This window comes from Cupressus sempervirens, chromosome 2, assembly GCF_028749045.1.
Source record: "Cupressus sempervirens isolate cs-2001-9-10 chromosome 2, ASM2874904v1, whole genome shotgun sequence".
Classification (NCBI taxonomy): Eukaryota; Viridiplantae; Streptophyta; class Pinopsida; order Cupressales; family Cupressaceae; genus Cupressus; species Cupressus sempervirens.
In genome coordinates this window covers 236,238,053-236,255,432 of record NC_143119.1, presented here as the reverse complement: position 1 = coordinate 236,255,432, position 17,380 = coordinate 236,238,053, and the positions used below count along the sequence as shown (strand labels likewise).

The 17,380-nt window shown below is 32.8% G+C and overlaps 1 pseudogene; it reads left to right on the top strand.

The window, feature by feature from the left end:
- Positions 1–17,380, top strand: part of LOC149571914 (putative LRR receptor-like serine/threonine-protein kinase At1g53440) — a 398,785-nt pseudogene that overhangs the window by 289,376 nt on the left and 92,029 nt on the right.

Here is a 17,380-nt window from a genome sequence, read left to right as displayed (position 1 = left end):
TACACCATAGTTTGGTATACCATATATCCCTCTACCATAGAACCCTTAGGATGTTCTCTTTGTCAAACCAAAGCCTTCAAAGATTTCAGGTGCCTCTCAACCATCCACATTGACCTAGTGTGTACAGGTCCACACAATTCAATCTCCTCAACTAGGTGTATGAGGTAGTGTTCCTGTGCATTGAAAAAAGTTGGAGGTAGACACTTTTGTATTTGACATATTAAATGAGGAATTCTTCTCTTCCAATATTTTATATCTTCTTTATGGATTTATTTAGATGACAACCACCTACATTAAGAGATTCAAGTCACAAAAAATATATAGATACGAGACTCTACAAAATAATATACAATAGATTACATAGTAAGAAAAACAAATCACGAATATAATAAATATATACAACAAATTGAATAGATATTACTGCTTACCTCATGTATTTTCCAAGATCATAAATCACTTGTTTGATGTTATTGTTGAAGGGCTCTGGGAGAGATAGAGGAAGCACGTACTGCAGTAATTATAAACCAATCATTTCATTTTTTTCTAACATAACATAACGAACAGTACATGTAGTTTATGAATATATTGTAAATACATAAGAACATAACTTACCTTGATGAAAGTATGCCAATCATGCATTTTGAGCCCTAGACCAAATTCACTTTTTTTTAATATGAGATTGTTTATGTTTGCAGCAAATCCTGTGGGAAATCAAATTTTTCGTATGACTTCCTTTATGGCATCACTTTGCTACTCTGTTAATAACCAAGGAAGGGCACTTATATTAATCTGATCTCTGTTGCTATTTGAGTGAATGAAATTCTTCAATGCATGATTAGATTCATGAATGTCCTTATAAATTTTGATAATTTTTTCTTTGTCATGCCTTCCATCCAATATTTTCCACAATGTCTCTTTTATATTCTTTCCAATATGCATAGTATTAAACAAATGCACAATTTGTAAGTGTTCATAGCAGGGCAACCTACTAAATTGTCTGGGATAGCTTTTTAGTCCCTTTGGAAGGTTGTCAGTACTACCTTGATGACCTTCACAATCATCAATTACACAATTAGTAAACAAAAATCACAATAGAAATATATAAATTACAAACATAAACCATTAAGTGGAATGACATTACCTCGACCATTAATTCTATTATATTCCAACTTCCATAGTCAAGGTGTCAGTCTTCATGGCTTTGATGTAGTCTCTTCTTTCCCATTGAAAAGATATTTTGTCCTACTTCGACACTTATGATTCCTGTGGAGGAAGTGTCTACACTCATCAAACACCTACTTTCCTAAACTTTTTGAATGATGAGATTTCATCTTTGGACCACAAACTGGACATGCAAATTTTCCCTTTGTTTGAAGACCTACAAGATAATGATATAATTGGATTATTAAATATGTTGATTTTTATAATTAGAATTATCATGCACAACTTGAATTCACTATAACATACCACAAAAATGTGTTATACTTGGGGCATCATGTATTGTCCATGCAAGTATTGCATGGAATTGAAATTTTCTTTGTCCTATTGGTCTAGACACATCATAAATAGTGACATCGTTCCATAACTCCACCAACTCGTTGATAAAAGGCTCAATATATACATTCATATCTTTAACTTGATATTTAACTACTTGAATGAATAGTAACATTACATAATTATTGTGACCATTTTATTCTTCCCAAAGGAAAGTGTTGCACCCTCAATCTACCATATTGTTCACAATGCAGCCCAAAATCAGTCTATTTTCTGACAGTAATGATTCACAACACCATAAGCCCTTAATAGCAATCACCTTCATCAGGGTGTGCTGATATAAACAGAGCTTTTATGAACTGAGAATTTAATTGTTACTAGATGCCTATTTGTATTAGTGCTTAAGGAAGAAATTGGATTTGATCAGCATTTATATTGAAACAAAATCTTCATTATCTATGATAAGAAATTAATTTCCAATTGCCTATAGCTAAATCATTGGTTAAAAATTGTTTAATTGGTGAGAAGCTACACTTAATGTGTGTTGTAGTGATGGTAGGTACCTGACATCAACTCCAACTAGCTTCATAGGTCTACCTGTGTCTATATCCTCGATAGTGGTTAGAGGAGATAGTCACATTGGCTCTTCATTATCTATAGCTATTATCATTTCTATTTGGGTCAATGTATCTTTGTTTAACTAATTGCATCTCTGATTACTATATATAGGTAAAGTCCAGATCAGTTTTATTAATTTCTAAAACTAGTTTTAGGCCATGAATGGCATTTTATTAACACTAGATTTTGTGCATTTTGATATGTTATCCCCATGTGGAGCATTGGGTATAATTGTTGTGGAATTTTCATTTCAGGTGCATGATTCGACATTTGTCATTTTGAGGTTATATTCTTTGTGGTAATACACTTAAACTTTACATGTGCTATTGTATGGCTATGTGATGTGAAATGTACTTTGGATCACTTAGGGATTCATACTCTTGGTTGAGATGCCAACTAAGTATGGTTGTTGCACATTTCCTTTTCTTGTAAAAGGGGATCTATGCGATGTTGTGGATATTGTGATTTGGTATATTAATATATTGGGATTTTTCTTGGTAATGTGAGATCTTATTAAGATCCACCCTCTTGGCATGTTGGCCAATGGAGTCATGTTATTATATTGTGTGATCATCTTGGGACCTACACTCTTGGTGAAGACCATTCAAATCTTTTGAGTTTATATTGTTACCTTCTTTGAAAAGTTTAAGCCATAGGATTGGGTGCTTTGACTAGGTATGGAAAATGAAATAATAGAATCCATGAGCACGTTAGCACTTTCACAAGGCTATGATGACTTGTGAGGGTAGCTGTATGATTGAATCTACGAGCATGCCATGGGCAGTTTCTCTAGGCTATGGGTGACTTGTGAGGGCAGTACGCATAATAGAATCCCCAAGCACATCATACATGCTTTTACAAGGCTATGGGTGACTTCTGAGGGTAGTATGCATAATAGAATCCCTGAGCACACCATAAGTGTTTTCTCAAGGCTATGGCTAAATTGTGAGGGTAGTTTCACAATTAAATCCTCAAGAATACCAAGAGTGCTACCTCAAGGAAATGGGTGACTTGTGAGTGTAGTTTCACAATTAAATCCATGAGCATTATACCATGAGCACTTCCTCAAGGAAAGGGTGACTTTTGAGGATAGTTGACACATGTATGGGCATATGATGACATTCTCTATGCATTGTACTTAACCACCAAAGTCCTAGTAGTATGAATAGCACCTCTTACGTATTGGTTGATTGAGTTTGTTTAGATATTGCATTGTGGCCATTGCTTCATTTTGTGTTGCTACATGTTTTCTCTTAAATAATCCTATGATTTATTTGCACTCTATATACATTGATTGGTGTGAGTATGCTTATACCTCCTTGTATGCATTGTGTTCTTGTTTGGGCTATGTGACTATCTCCACAAGCATAGTGAGGCAGACCTGAGAGTACCACATGATTGAGTGTTGTGGCAAGGCACTGTTGGGGACCGATGTACAGGTATTAAATTAGATTTAGTGGCACCTACATGAGTTCCTTCTACACCTCTCTCTCTCTCTCTTCCAATTTTACTAAGAGTCATGTATGTATTCATGGATATTGTAATGTAGCAAATTGATGTATATGTATATTGTTATACTCAAGTGATTTGGCCTTGAAAATCATGCTATTGGACCCTAAGTAAAGAGGATGTTATGTATTCAGCCATATGTTGGAGTTAGCACAGTCTTGGGTGAATATTAACTCAGCTTGTGGGCAAGTTTTCTAGATTAATGTCTCCACAAATATTTCAAAACATACATTAATCAGTGCCTCCAACTGGTATTGACACCTTCATCCCTACTAGTCTGATATTAGGCCATTTGTGTCAGGAAAAATAATGGAATGTGGGAATTTCATTAGAATTGTTTAATAGAGTGTCAAGTGACCCTTGGAAGTGTGTCAAGACTTCTACTTGTGCACAAGCACAAAGTGATAGTGATTTTTTGTTCATTTTTGTTCATGTTGTTAGCATTGTTGTCCTAATTTAAGTGTGTAATGATGTAATTGCTTTAACAAAATCCCCTGCATGTTTTACGCTTAGTTCCAAGGGTTCCTTGGTGGGGTACTACATAGCCAGTACAACCAAAATATGTTCAAATAGAAACTATTTAGTAACTAGGATAGAAAATTCTTCTAATAGAGAACACTACATAGAACCAAATCTAAGACACTATCATGCATAGAACTGAATGTTATGGTTGTGATCTTCTTTTCAAATCTATGCAACACAGAACATTATACTTATGTATATGGACACACTTCCTGTATGCGATCCAAAGCTCATATGTTATCAAGTGTGTCCAATGATGGGAAGAGACCTCCATGCAAGTAGAAGATCTGCAATGAAACAAAAGAAAAGAAAATTTTCTTATAGTAAAAACAAGTTTGTTGGGCTGCACAGGGTACCAACAAAATAGGGTATAATATCTTTTTCTTTACCTAGCTTTCAATAAGGGTTGTTAGTGGCAAGTAATCAAAGAGATCTATAAAATACTTCGATACATTTGCATTTCCATATTTCCCCCAACATTCATCGTAAAATCCATACCTGAAATATCAAGAAAACAAAATAATTCTTGAACATAGTCAAAAAATTAAGATAAATTACAAATGGATTGACAAATTTTGGTCACCTTTCTAATCTCCCCATTTAGATACTAATATTTTGCCTCCCATAATTTAGATATAGCCTCAAATGGAAAACAATGTACATGTCTACTTTAAGCATGAGCATGAATGTCTTCTGACCTTAATTCCAATCAGCTACGTGGCTTTAAACTCTTCTCACATTGATGCCTTGCACGACACAAAAATTTGCCAGCTTCTAAGCCAAAGATCTTTCATAAAAAATAAAGATTCCATCTTATTTGCAAAAGCCCTTAAAACTACCAATGTCTGGAGATGTGGGGCATGGATTTCATTGATCACAGAATAATAATAATAATGATTGGAGAAAAATGGATTCTAAGAGTAATGGGTTTGTTTGTTTTGCACCTTTCCATCAGCCTCCTCTGAATGTTGCCTTGGCCCTTTCACCGTAGAGATTCCTGTGTCAATTTCAAATGAGCAATGTTTTTGGTTTTTTTCTTTCTCTTATATCCCGTTAGCATCACGATTGTGACATTTTTGGGTTATAATTGAAACAAAAGGCCAAAAACACATAACATTTTTTGTTGTCGCAAACTTCCCTCGCAATTCCACTCCAAATGGATTGGAGTTAGTGTCACAATTGCGACATCTTCGAGCTAAAATTGAAAGAAAAAAAAAGCCAAAAGCACATTACATTTTCCTGCCATCACAAATTGACCCCTAATGTATTAGTGATAGTATGGTTAACACTATGTAACTTAATTAACACTGTGTAACTTGGTTCACACTGTAGAATTTGGTTAACACTAGATTTTACATCACTTGTACTGAACGACTTAGTGGACACTACTACACTCGACATGCACTGTACATAGGTTATGAAGCTTGGTAGCAACTATGAAACTTAGTTGAAATGTAACCAATTGACTAAGTGCGAGTCACTACTAGAAAAATTGACCTTAGTGTCAACAATGTCCCACTTTGGCATTAGTGACAAAAACACTTATCATCCCAAAAAACTCATTACTCAAAATTACAAGTCAAAACATTATTTTATCATCATTCTATGTCTACAACTCGGTAACATACTCTATTTTTCAGATTTTTCAAAATTTCTTTTGTAAAATATGTTTTCTACTTATCTATTCATGTATCTATATAATATTGTACCTTTCCCCCATACATATACCCTAGATACCTATAGTATTGCTCCTCATACATATATTTGTTATATGTCTTTACATATAATTCTACATATATAGATTCATCTATACTTTGTCCCCTTTTTGACATAAATACCAAAGGTGTATACTATATGTTAATAACAAAATGTGACAAGAATTCAGAGTGTACCTTCAATATTAATGCCATTGTCTTCTCCCAATTTTCTTGTAACACCTTACTTGCATGCAATGCAATATAAACTTCTATTGATAACTCCATCATGTGATCAGCTATGGAGAAGTTATTGTCATGGATAAGTGTCTTGGCATGTGTAATGTGTGTCTACAATGCATCCATGTTTGGAATATTCATGCCTTGGATTTCTGCAAATGTGGCCCTAATCCTAGCTTCTTCCCTTAATAACTTTGCTTGCAAATTTGTTAGAAATTTGATCTTTGAATAATGAGAAGAACTATAGCTTGGGCCAAGTGACAATTGGTGTGCACTTTCCTTCATGTCTTCATCTATGTTTGATAGTTTATCTTTAATTTCTTGAGTGAAGATAGATATATCACACAACTTAACAGATAATGAAGTGACATTATTTATAGATTTCTCTAATGAAACAAGAATAGTAGATAATTCTATTTGGTTTATTACAATTTTTTGTGCCACTTGTTCCAATACCTTGTTCTCGAACTTATTTTCTACTCTTTGGAGAAACTTATCGTATCCATTAAGATCTTCATTGAATTTTTGGACAACTTCTACTAACTAGTCCAAGATAGGTTGTGTACTATCAACCTCAATGCTCAATGCATTTACAAATATGTCAGTTATATCTTCAAGCACTTGGTTTTCCTTTCTCTTCTCCTCTCTAAGTTTTTGTTATTTAGCTCTCCTTTGCAATAATTCTCCTAGGGTATTCATTTGATTAGGGTTGATGGTAGAGATATCCCAATTGGGAATAACCATATTCTCATCTAAATCAATTTCCTGATCTTTACTCTCTTTTTTCAACATAGTGGAAATAATTTATTTACCCTTATCTAAAACTTTAGTACTCAGTTGAGACTTATTCTCAATTGTCATTGTACTAGCTATGGATACATTCAGAATAAAAACAATAGTAGAAACTGAGGGGCTAGCAAAAAATATAGATATGGTACTAATAGTAGGATTACCTTGTTATTGCATGATTAAACTCGATGATGAAGGAACGTGTAGCTTGGTACATGAAGTGCTTAACTAAACAGGTCCAAAGCTTGGTTGGGTGCTTGGAGTTGTAGTAGTAGCCACAACCAACTTGGTAGAAACTTTCTCTAACCTAGATTGCACTGAGGCTTTTCTTGGAGAATGAGGAAATGAGGCCATTACTACTACTGCAATCTTCTCTGCATTAGTTTCCTCTATGCTTCAAATCTCTAGAAGACTTCCTCTAGTAGCTTCTTGTTCTTTCTCTTTACCATCTAGTTCATCTTCTTCTTCATCTTTTATTTCCACATCCTCTTCCTTATTATCATCATCATCTTTTTCATTAACATGAACAAAAAAATCACTAGGTTGATGCAGGTGATAAATGTTTTTCTATGGAGATGTTGCTGCCTTCACTACATATTCAATGAATTTTATCAATATCATACATTTGTTTAATTTGAGAGTGAACTTTTGTTCATTCTTCTTCAAAGATTATTTCACCTCCACTTCATGGAAACTTGACATGAGTTACCTTAGAGTCTACCCAAAAATGTCTTTAGTAGTTTTCTTTAAAATTTCCCATCTAGGCTTAATTGTCTCCGTAAGCTCATTAGGAATCTATTATGCAAGCTCATCAGGTGAGTACTTCTATTTACCTAGTTTTGACATAAGCATGTCCTCAATCTACCTTTTCTCTTCTAGATTCCTAGTTTCATACTTGAGAGCTCTAAAATTTTCCAGCCCAGATCCTTCTTCCATCTTCTTTAATCTTTCCTAAAGTATAGGAGCTATCTTTTGAAAGATAATTTGTGCAACTTCTTCTTCTTCTCCTAAGTTCAACTTTCTTTTGGTCTTAATTGACATTCTTGTAAACATAGCAGGGGATGATTTGGTAGGCCTGGTTATGATAACCTTTCCTTTCTTCTTTGGGGGCTCTTTCTCCTTAGATTCTACTTCTTTTTCATCCTCTGCATCATCCTCTTCAATATCATCTCCTTTTCCTTATGTTAGAAGAAGAGCAAAACTTGCTTTTCTTAGTTTTTCTATCCCCTTTCTTCCTTTAACAACTACTTGAGGAAGCTTAATTTCAAGTTTTATTCTTGCCCTTGCCTCATCATAGGTTCCAAAATATGTGGCTTTAGGATCCATAAGCTCATTTAGCAATGCCTCAATGATATCTTTGGTGTCATCAATATTAACCTCATACTCTAAAAGTTTCACCCATGCTACTATTGGTCTAACTGCCTAAAGATACACTTTTTCATAGTCCACCATGAAATAGATATCATCCTTGTAGTCTTTAACAAGTTTCTTGGGGATCCTATATCTATTATTCATCTTCTTTTTGAATGTTTCATAGTAATTGTCCATGATAATACCAAAATTTGCACCTGTCTTTGCTATATACTCATTAATTTGATATAATATAGGCTCATCCTTTCTCCATTCTACTAATCCTTTAGAAGGAAGAATTTTTGCACAAAGAAGAATAAACAAGTCAAGAGTGAACCAAAGTTAGATGGATTGTTCTTGGAACCTCTGATGCTCTCCATGTACTTATTGAACTGATTCAATAACAACTTGGCAAGGTCCAATGCCATGTTATTCTTCACTACTTTGAGAGCTAGATCAATTGCCTCACATGACACACTATTGAGATGAATAGATCTATAGATCTTATGAGAAATCAAATGGATTCCAAACTTTAGTTCCATGTCTGTGACTCTACTTATCTACATTCCTCTACCATCTCACTCAGCAAGAGTTCCCTTCTCTAGTTCAAACTAACCTACGATTTTGGTAGCTTTGGCTTTGTCCAATATTGGAAGACTAGTGATTTTTGGAATCATCTTCCTTGTGATTGGAATGGGTTTATTTAATCATAAATTCCCATTATGAAATCGTCTCAAGGTAAATCTTATCCACTTTGATTGAAATTCCTTTGGCATATGTGAAATATGTATCAAACCCTTGGCTTCCAATTCTTGATGCTCAAGTTTTAGAATGTCATTCACACATAACTTGTTCAATGCCTTGTTCATCTTATGAGTGCCTAGCTCTTGAATAAAACAAAAATAATATGAATTGATATCATGTATGAGAAATAACTTGGGAGAAATTTGTGATTATGCACCAGTTGGATCAAGCAACTTATCTTGAAGTTTGGTTCCTTGTAATCGACTCCTCAAACCAACATTTCTAACCCTTTCTTTGCTTTACTACTCAAAGACACCATGCTCGGTAGGGTTTCTAAAAGCTCAATATTTCTTCAACAACAAACATTTAAATCACTCGAGGGCTCTAAAATTACTTTTCTCAACTAGCTCTAGTAATTCATAGTGAAATAATCCCTTCGATTTCTCCCTTTTAACAAATTTCCCTATTACAATTGCCATTAATGCATAGTACATATAATCACTTGGTCATAGGCTATCTTCCACACGATTAAGCCTTTAATGCTTGGTAGATATTCATAACTTAGAAAAATCATTATCACTCAGTAGAGTCTTCAACAACTCAGTGTCCACATACAATATTTAAGTGTATCCCAACCTTTCTTGGTAGAGTCTTACAAACCTACCTAGCTTAGTAAGGTCTTAAATTTTTGCAACCACTTCACGATCCTTGTGAATCTTGAATGCTGATATAGATCTCTTCTTCTTGCTAGCTGGAACTGATGAAGGATGTCTACTTCAAAATCTTAGTTCTACTTATTCCCATAGGGATTCACATTGAAATGCTTGAGTCACCCAACTCTTGAGTGACATCTACTTCATTACTTGGGCTTGCATTCTTAGGAGATTTTGGTATCCATTGTTGCTTCATCTACTTTTTGATATTGTCAACTCTAGCTTTCTTTTCATCTTCAACTCTTACTGTGTTCATGTAGTTCTTGGCAAGATGTCCAAGCTCTATACAAATGAAACATCTTCTAGTGGTGTCCTTTTTCCTCATGTGATGTTTCACACAGTTTTCTCCAATGTGCCCAAATTCACCACAATAGTGGCACCTACACCATGTGTTGTGTTCCCATCCAAATATTTTTTTCATAATCTATTCTACTGGATTCAATTTCTTGGTTTTGCATTCAAAAGATTTGTGTCCTTATTTATTGTAACTATAGAATTTTCCTTCAAACTTAGATTTCTCCTTGCATTCACTTGCTCTATATCCATGCTTATTATAGTTGTAGCATTTTCCATTTAATTTTTCTTTACCATTACTCCAACATTTGTATCCTATTTTGAGATCCTTCCTGAGATGATTCACCTTCTTCTATCTATTCTATTTAAGATTTGTGTTTTGTTTGTACTAACTTTGTTCATTCAACTAATTCATGCTTTCTTGAGATTTCATCATTCTTTCATCAGTTTTATTTTCAATGTTGAGATCATTCTATAGTCTTTCATTCTCTAATCTTAGATTCATAAGTTCTTCATTTGCATTGGTGAACTAATCAATGAAATTTGTTTGCTAAAGGGATACATGTTGAATTTCATTGTTCTTTACTTCTATATCCTCTTTGTCTTTGTCTTTGTCTTGCATGACTTCACATAATCTCACTAATTGGATATATTATTCTCTTTTTAGCTTACTAGCTTCTTCTTGAAGATTGGAATTCTTTTTTAACAGGTCTTTGATTGATTCATCAACTTCATCTGAATTTCTTTTTGGATAGATATCTTCAATTCTTTCTTTACTATAGAGATTGTCATTCATTTGTACTACAAGATCTTTCCTTCTTTTCAATGATTGAGAGAGTTTCTCCTTTTCTTTCTTCATTTTCCCAATGGCCAATTCAAAATCCAACTTTTCATTATAAATAGCCTTATTAAGCTTGTATACCTCCATTGCCTCTAATCTTTGCTCAAGCAGTTAAACTTCTTCTATGAGAACTACAAAGATCTAATACCAATTGTTGGAAATATTAGATAGATAGGATTATTGAGAGGGAAGAGGTGAATCAAGAACCGATAAAACTTAATCTTATTTCACTATTTAATCCTTCATATAATATCCTCATCTAATTGCATGGATGAAATAATGAAAGTAAATAAACTTTCATAAAAATTTGACACAAGATATGGTGACCCATAAACCTTCCAAATAGAAAGTAAAACTAGAGTGGCGATGATACTCACATGCTTTAGCACTACAGTATAAAGTTACCCTATTAAGGCTTATAATTGATCACTTCTAATGATCTTCCCTGTTAAGAACAATAAGGACTATGAAGTCCACCTTGTAAAAGGATTTAAAAAACATACAATGAAGTATGCACTCAGTTAAGAGATTTATCAAACACTGTTAAGTCTACCCTGTTAAAAGATTTAATTGATACACTAGTTAGAATGAACCAATGGCTAATCTCTAATCTACAACTTTGATTTTTTGGTTGATATTTCTAGAATTTTAATGATCTCCTTGTTGTGATAGATAAATCTTTGTTGTCTCTTATACTTCTTGTAGCCTGCTTAATTGACACTTCTTCTCATCATATCTTCCAAAACTTACATACTTGGACATGATACAATGTTTTACATATATACCAATCCAAGGCATAACTTACTAAAGTTGGCTACAATACAAGTTTCAACATATTTCATAAACTTTGTCCAACTATAGTAGCTCAAGTCTTGAAGACAAACTCAGTGATATTTTGATACACAACAACCACTGTCAACACTTAGCATCATCTAGCACTTAGTTGATGAAGAGGCTCAGTTCATACTAATCACTTCCAAGTAGCTTGAACTCAGTCAGTACTGCATGACTCAGTGAACACTACAAAACTTGGCATATACTAAATCACTCAGTTGACACTTCATGACTACGTCAACACTAGATTAATATTGCTAACACTGCGAGCTTGGTAGACACTGGAGAACATGGTTAACACTAATCAACTTGATTAACACTATATAACTCGGTTGACACTATGGAGCTCAATTAATACTAGAGTTTCCATCACTTGTATGGAAAAACCCAATAGACACTACTACACTTAGCATGCACTATACATAGGTTATGAAGTTCAGCAACAACTATGAAACTTGGTAGCAACATAACCGATTGACTAAGTGTGAGTCACTAATAGAAAAATTGACCTTAGTGTCAACATACAAAAGCAGGAAACCAAAATTCAAAATAAAATCATGAGACTACACCAAAATGCAATGTTATACATGTGACTAGTATAGACTTCCTACATACAAATGTCCTGATAAACTCAAGCAACATGCATATGTTTTCAAGGCAAGTAGTCCTACTCCATAGTCATAAAATAATACCTTCTATTCAACACTATCAATTGAGGTGTCAAATAGATCAAACACTTGGGTAGTAGAGAGTGGAGCATCTAGAAATATTATTAAATTCCAAGAGAAACTTGACACAATAATGGAAGCTATGTTGATGATGTAATAATTGGAGATGATTCAAGATATTCACTATGACGGATTGGTACATGTGTTATCAATATTAAATTTAGAATCACACTCATACTCACCAAAGTAATATATATATTCCTAACATAAAAGAGGAATTTAGTTTCAATAGCTACACTTGAAGATGAAGGTTAGAAGGTCACATTTATGGAAGGAAAAATATTATCTTTCCCTAAGTGTTAGAATATCTAGAATAATTGAGAGGGGGGTGAATCACTCATCGAAGGTCTAGATGTACAAATTCAATAAACAAAAATTTAAACAAATTCAGATACCATCATTCATTAGCTTAGTCTCTGTAATATACTTTTAGTAACAATGTTTGGTCATCTACTATCCTAAATATAATAGATTTGCAAAATGTAAACATTAATAGTAAATCATCACATATAACATCCACACAAGTTTTATACAAGGATTTAATGTAGAAACCCAATTCAAGAAAAGCCACAAGTAACATGTCACCAATGTTTTCACTCTTCTAAAGTGAGCTTTGCTAGGAGCCAACCCTATTAAAGGTTACAAAACACATTTGAAAATGTGACCTTGTTAACTAATTTAATCACTCTACTACTAGTAGCCTTGTTAGAGGACTTTAGAATATTTCATTAGAATGCCACCTTGATTAAAGGATTTATATATGATTGTTAGGTCAACCTTGATTAAAGGATTTTAAATTGATACAATGATTAGAAAGTAACAAAAAATTTAGATTTGACAAACACAAATCACTTTGTAATTCAAATCTTAGTTTGACTCAAATACTGATTCATTGACTAGCCTTCATTATCATCTCAATCTCTAATTATCTTGGCCACCCTCAAAGAAATCAATCTTCACCTCATCTTAGTCTTATTCTTAAGTTCACCAATTGACAACATCAACACTGGTCCAACATTCAACCATTTTGAAAGTTAGCCCTTGTTTCTCCTTAAATAAGTAATTCTAATCTTTTTTTGCTTAAACATCATTGTATATCATAGGGTTAGGTTAGATTCATCAAATCATTCCAATATTTCATTTTATCCTTTATGCTCTAGAAACTTTTCAAAACTTCTCCTTAAATTCTTGCATGGAAACACACAAACACTATGTCCCTTGATCTAAATTTCCTAGGTCATCTATCCTTATCTTCAACATGCTTTCCATATCCCAAGAAATCAACTTTATCAACTGGAAATTATGATTTCTCATAAACTATTAAAATGTTGTCCCTCGGCCAACACTATGTTTTGACACTCAATCAACATTGGATTAATCACTCTCTACTATATTTCTTATTTGCAATGAACACTATCACTCAGTCAATATTAATTCTTGGTCAACATTATTTCTTTTTAGCACCTACTGTAGCTCAATTGAAGCTAGCATCACTCAACATGTATTTCAAGTTCCTTAATCTTCTACTCTATTATTCGGTCAAGCTTGTGCATTTGATATATCTTAGATCACTTCTTCAAAACTTTAGCATAAATGTCTTCTTCACTTCTAGAATAATTAAACAATCACTTCATATCGTCAAAGTCTAACTAATCAAGTGTCCATTTGTAGTTTCCTCTTCATAACTCAATCTTTCCTCTAGGTATTTTTGGCATGACCAACTTATGAAATCCTCTTCAAAAAAATATATATGATACTCACATTAGATAGAAAACTATCTCACCAATAAGGTTTGACATCAATGACAACATAACAATTGTTCTAATTGTAATTTTCAATGATCTCCCTCTTTGGCATTGATGGAAATAGCTCTAGTTATCATGAAATCCAAAACTAAAATTATACTAAATCAAGAAAACTCCCACTATATTTAGTATTAGATCTTCATTAATATCCTTATATTTATTAAGATTCTCATCTATGCAACATTTTTAGTTCTTTCATCTTCTCCCCCTTTATTTCTGAATATCCCTCTCTTCCATTTTCTCTAGCTATCTTATGGTAACTTCTATCAATATAATCTCCCTATTCTATAACAATGCCAAAGACAATATTTATCTCATGCATCTCAATTATGTAGATATCTTTAGTTCAATTCTAAATTAATCTTCTGCCATCTGTATATAATGTTCACATGAATTTTGATGGTATTTCTTTGGGGTAGTATCCTAACCATTACCAGAGTATGTGGTAGATTGATAGCATGATTGGCATGTTTCATTCATGATTTTGTTTGTCATTGATGTGAACATGGTAGTATTTCTATGAAGACTAGCAGAGTAGCAGACAAAGATTAAGGTTGTATGGACAAAGAATTGATGGTCAAGTCAAGCATGATTAAGGACATATTCTACATCATTCTTGATGATGAGGTTAAGTGTGGATTAAGTAAGAAGATAATATGCTTAATTTATAGAGTGTGGTATATAGATAGAATATCTGAGAAGTAGTTTCTAATGAATGGATTATATCTCCTAATAGAGATAGAATCATGATATGAAAAGTCATATAGCAATAGAGGATATGTTGATGGTGATGTCAGTGAGTGCATAAGGTTTGGAGTCACACATGTGAGAATTTGTAAATATTGTGAGCTGATAGTGTTATGTAACTATAATATAATTAATTATCTTAATGTGATCCTATTATAATTAATTGGGAAAGCCTCAAGGTTGACTCAAGGAATTGTTTTGTGGATATGGTATAAATAAAGGATATTTTTCTTTTTTGGAAGAGTATCAAATGTTTGTGAAGATGTATGTGAATTATTTGCGAAATGAGTAAGCGATCCAAAGGATTATTGGATGCAAAATTGGTGATCTAGTATTGAGAACAAAAGAAGAAGAGTAGTCCAGTTAATTGGATGGAGAAAGAGGAATTACAAGAATTGTTTATTTCTATTATTCTATAAGGAATAATATAGAGATCAATTGGACAACGAGTTCAATGATCTTGCCCTTGAAGTTGTTTTGACAATAGGTCCAGGGCATGTGCAAGATCATGGTCAACCAAACTATGCTCTTAAGTGGCAATAAAAAATTAGAAAATTAGGGTTATGTCAACTTCATGTGCACTTTTCTACTTGTTATTAACTTTATATCAAAAAGTTGAGAGAAAAGAATCTCTAGAAAATTGAATTTAGTTTCTAAACTACTAGGATTTGTCTCAAAAATATAAAAATTGATTGGTCAAAATTTTGAATTTTAATGCCATATTACAAAAATTTCAGAACAAAAATAAGAAGTAGACGTATGTCTAACCACCTTAATCAAAATCAAATTATAATATTTTTTAATAATATTCTTGATATAAGTAGTAGACTCATGTCTAGATGTGACACATATTTTTGAGTATTTTAATTCTAAATAAATAATAAATAATTATTTTTTGACTTTAGGATTTTTGGAATAAAAGAACTCTCATGTCTGACCACCTTAACTAATTCAAAAATCTGCAAAATTCAATTTTTCATTTTTTTCCTTATAGTAGAAGAAACATAGAATGTGATGCATCTTTTGGATTTAAAAAATATTGTGCCATTTGAAAGTTATAGTTATTTTTCAAGAAGTGTGTCAGTTAGGACTTTATATGTAACTCTATTAGAAAATAAGTAACAATTGCTTACTAAACTCATAATTTAACAAACCTTACATTTATGGAAAGATAAGAACATTCTTAAGAAACCCTTTTTATTTCATCAAATTCTGGTGAAAAAAAAGTTGTCAACTACATGTTTGAAGTAAAAATCACATAAAAATAGCCCAAAAGCACATTTTTTGGATGCTTTTAAAGCTGACCATATAAGTTTGGTATGAAAAGATATAGAACTTATAAAGATATTAATTGTTTTCATTTAGTATCAAGGTGGGTAGTAAAAAAGTTGGAATAGATTCAGAACTATAGATTTTTTAGATTGCCACTTTTTGGCACGCCATGATCCTACACATACCCTCCATCTTCATTCTAAAACTCCTAACAAGGTTGGAATCTCCTAACAAGGATTCATAGTCTCCTAACAAGGAAAAATATATACTAAATATATTTCATTGACTCCTAATAGGGTGCATCCTCTAACAAGAAACTTTTATACTAGTACAACATTCTATGAGTACCATACCCACTCGAGTTTTCCCTCTAATCAAAGGTTTCCCTAGTTAACATATGTGGTGTTATTCTGTATGAGTATCTTCTTATGGTTTTTTATTATATTTTTCATATGGTTAAGAGTTATTAAGCTTGATATTTTTAATAGCACTTGGATAATTGATTCACCCCCCATCTCAGTCATATTGGAAATTTTTAATTTCTAATGATTGGTATCAAAGCCTTAGGTCCTTGAAGAGAAAGATTAACAATTTTTGGAGATCAATGGCAAGTCACTTCATAAAAGAAATCCCTAATTTTTATGGAGCTAACTATGATAGCTGGAAGGAAAATATGAAGACTCATTTTCTATGTATGGGTCTACGATATTGTCTTTGACAAAAAATAGCAAGAAGATTGTGGAAGAAAGTAAGGTTGAAGAATGTAGCAAAGAAGAAAGTGATTTTTTAATGTGTAATATGTGAGCAAGAGAAGCATTGTTGATTGCTCTTCCTCAAAAGGAATACAATCAGGTAAGATCTTTGGAGACATCTCATAAAATTTGGAAGGTTTTAGAATCTAATTTTGAAGGAGATAAGAATGCTAAAAGAATGAGATTAAAGAATTGGATATGTTTGTTTCAAGATGCTAAAATGATGGAAGATGAATCTGTGAGAAGCTATACTAGAGGAATATCTAAGATTGTTCCAGGGATTAAGTCTTGTGAAGGATATAAAGAGGAAGATGATATTGTATGGAAGATTTTAAAAACTTTGACACCACCATTCAAGAAAGTAACATAGATGATTGACTTTTTGATATCCTACATTGAGAAGTTCACGAGGGAAACTTTTATTGGAAGATTAG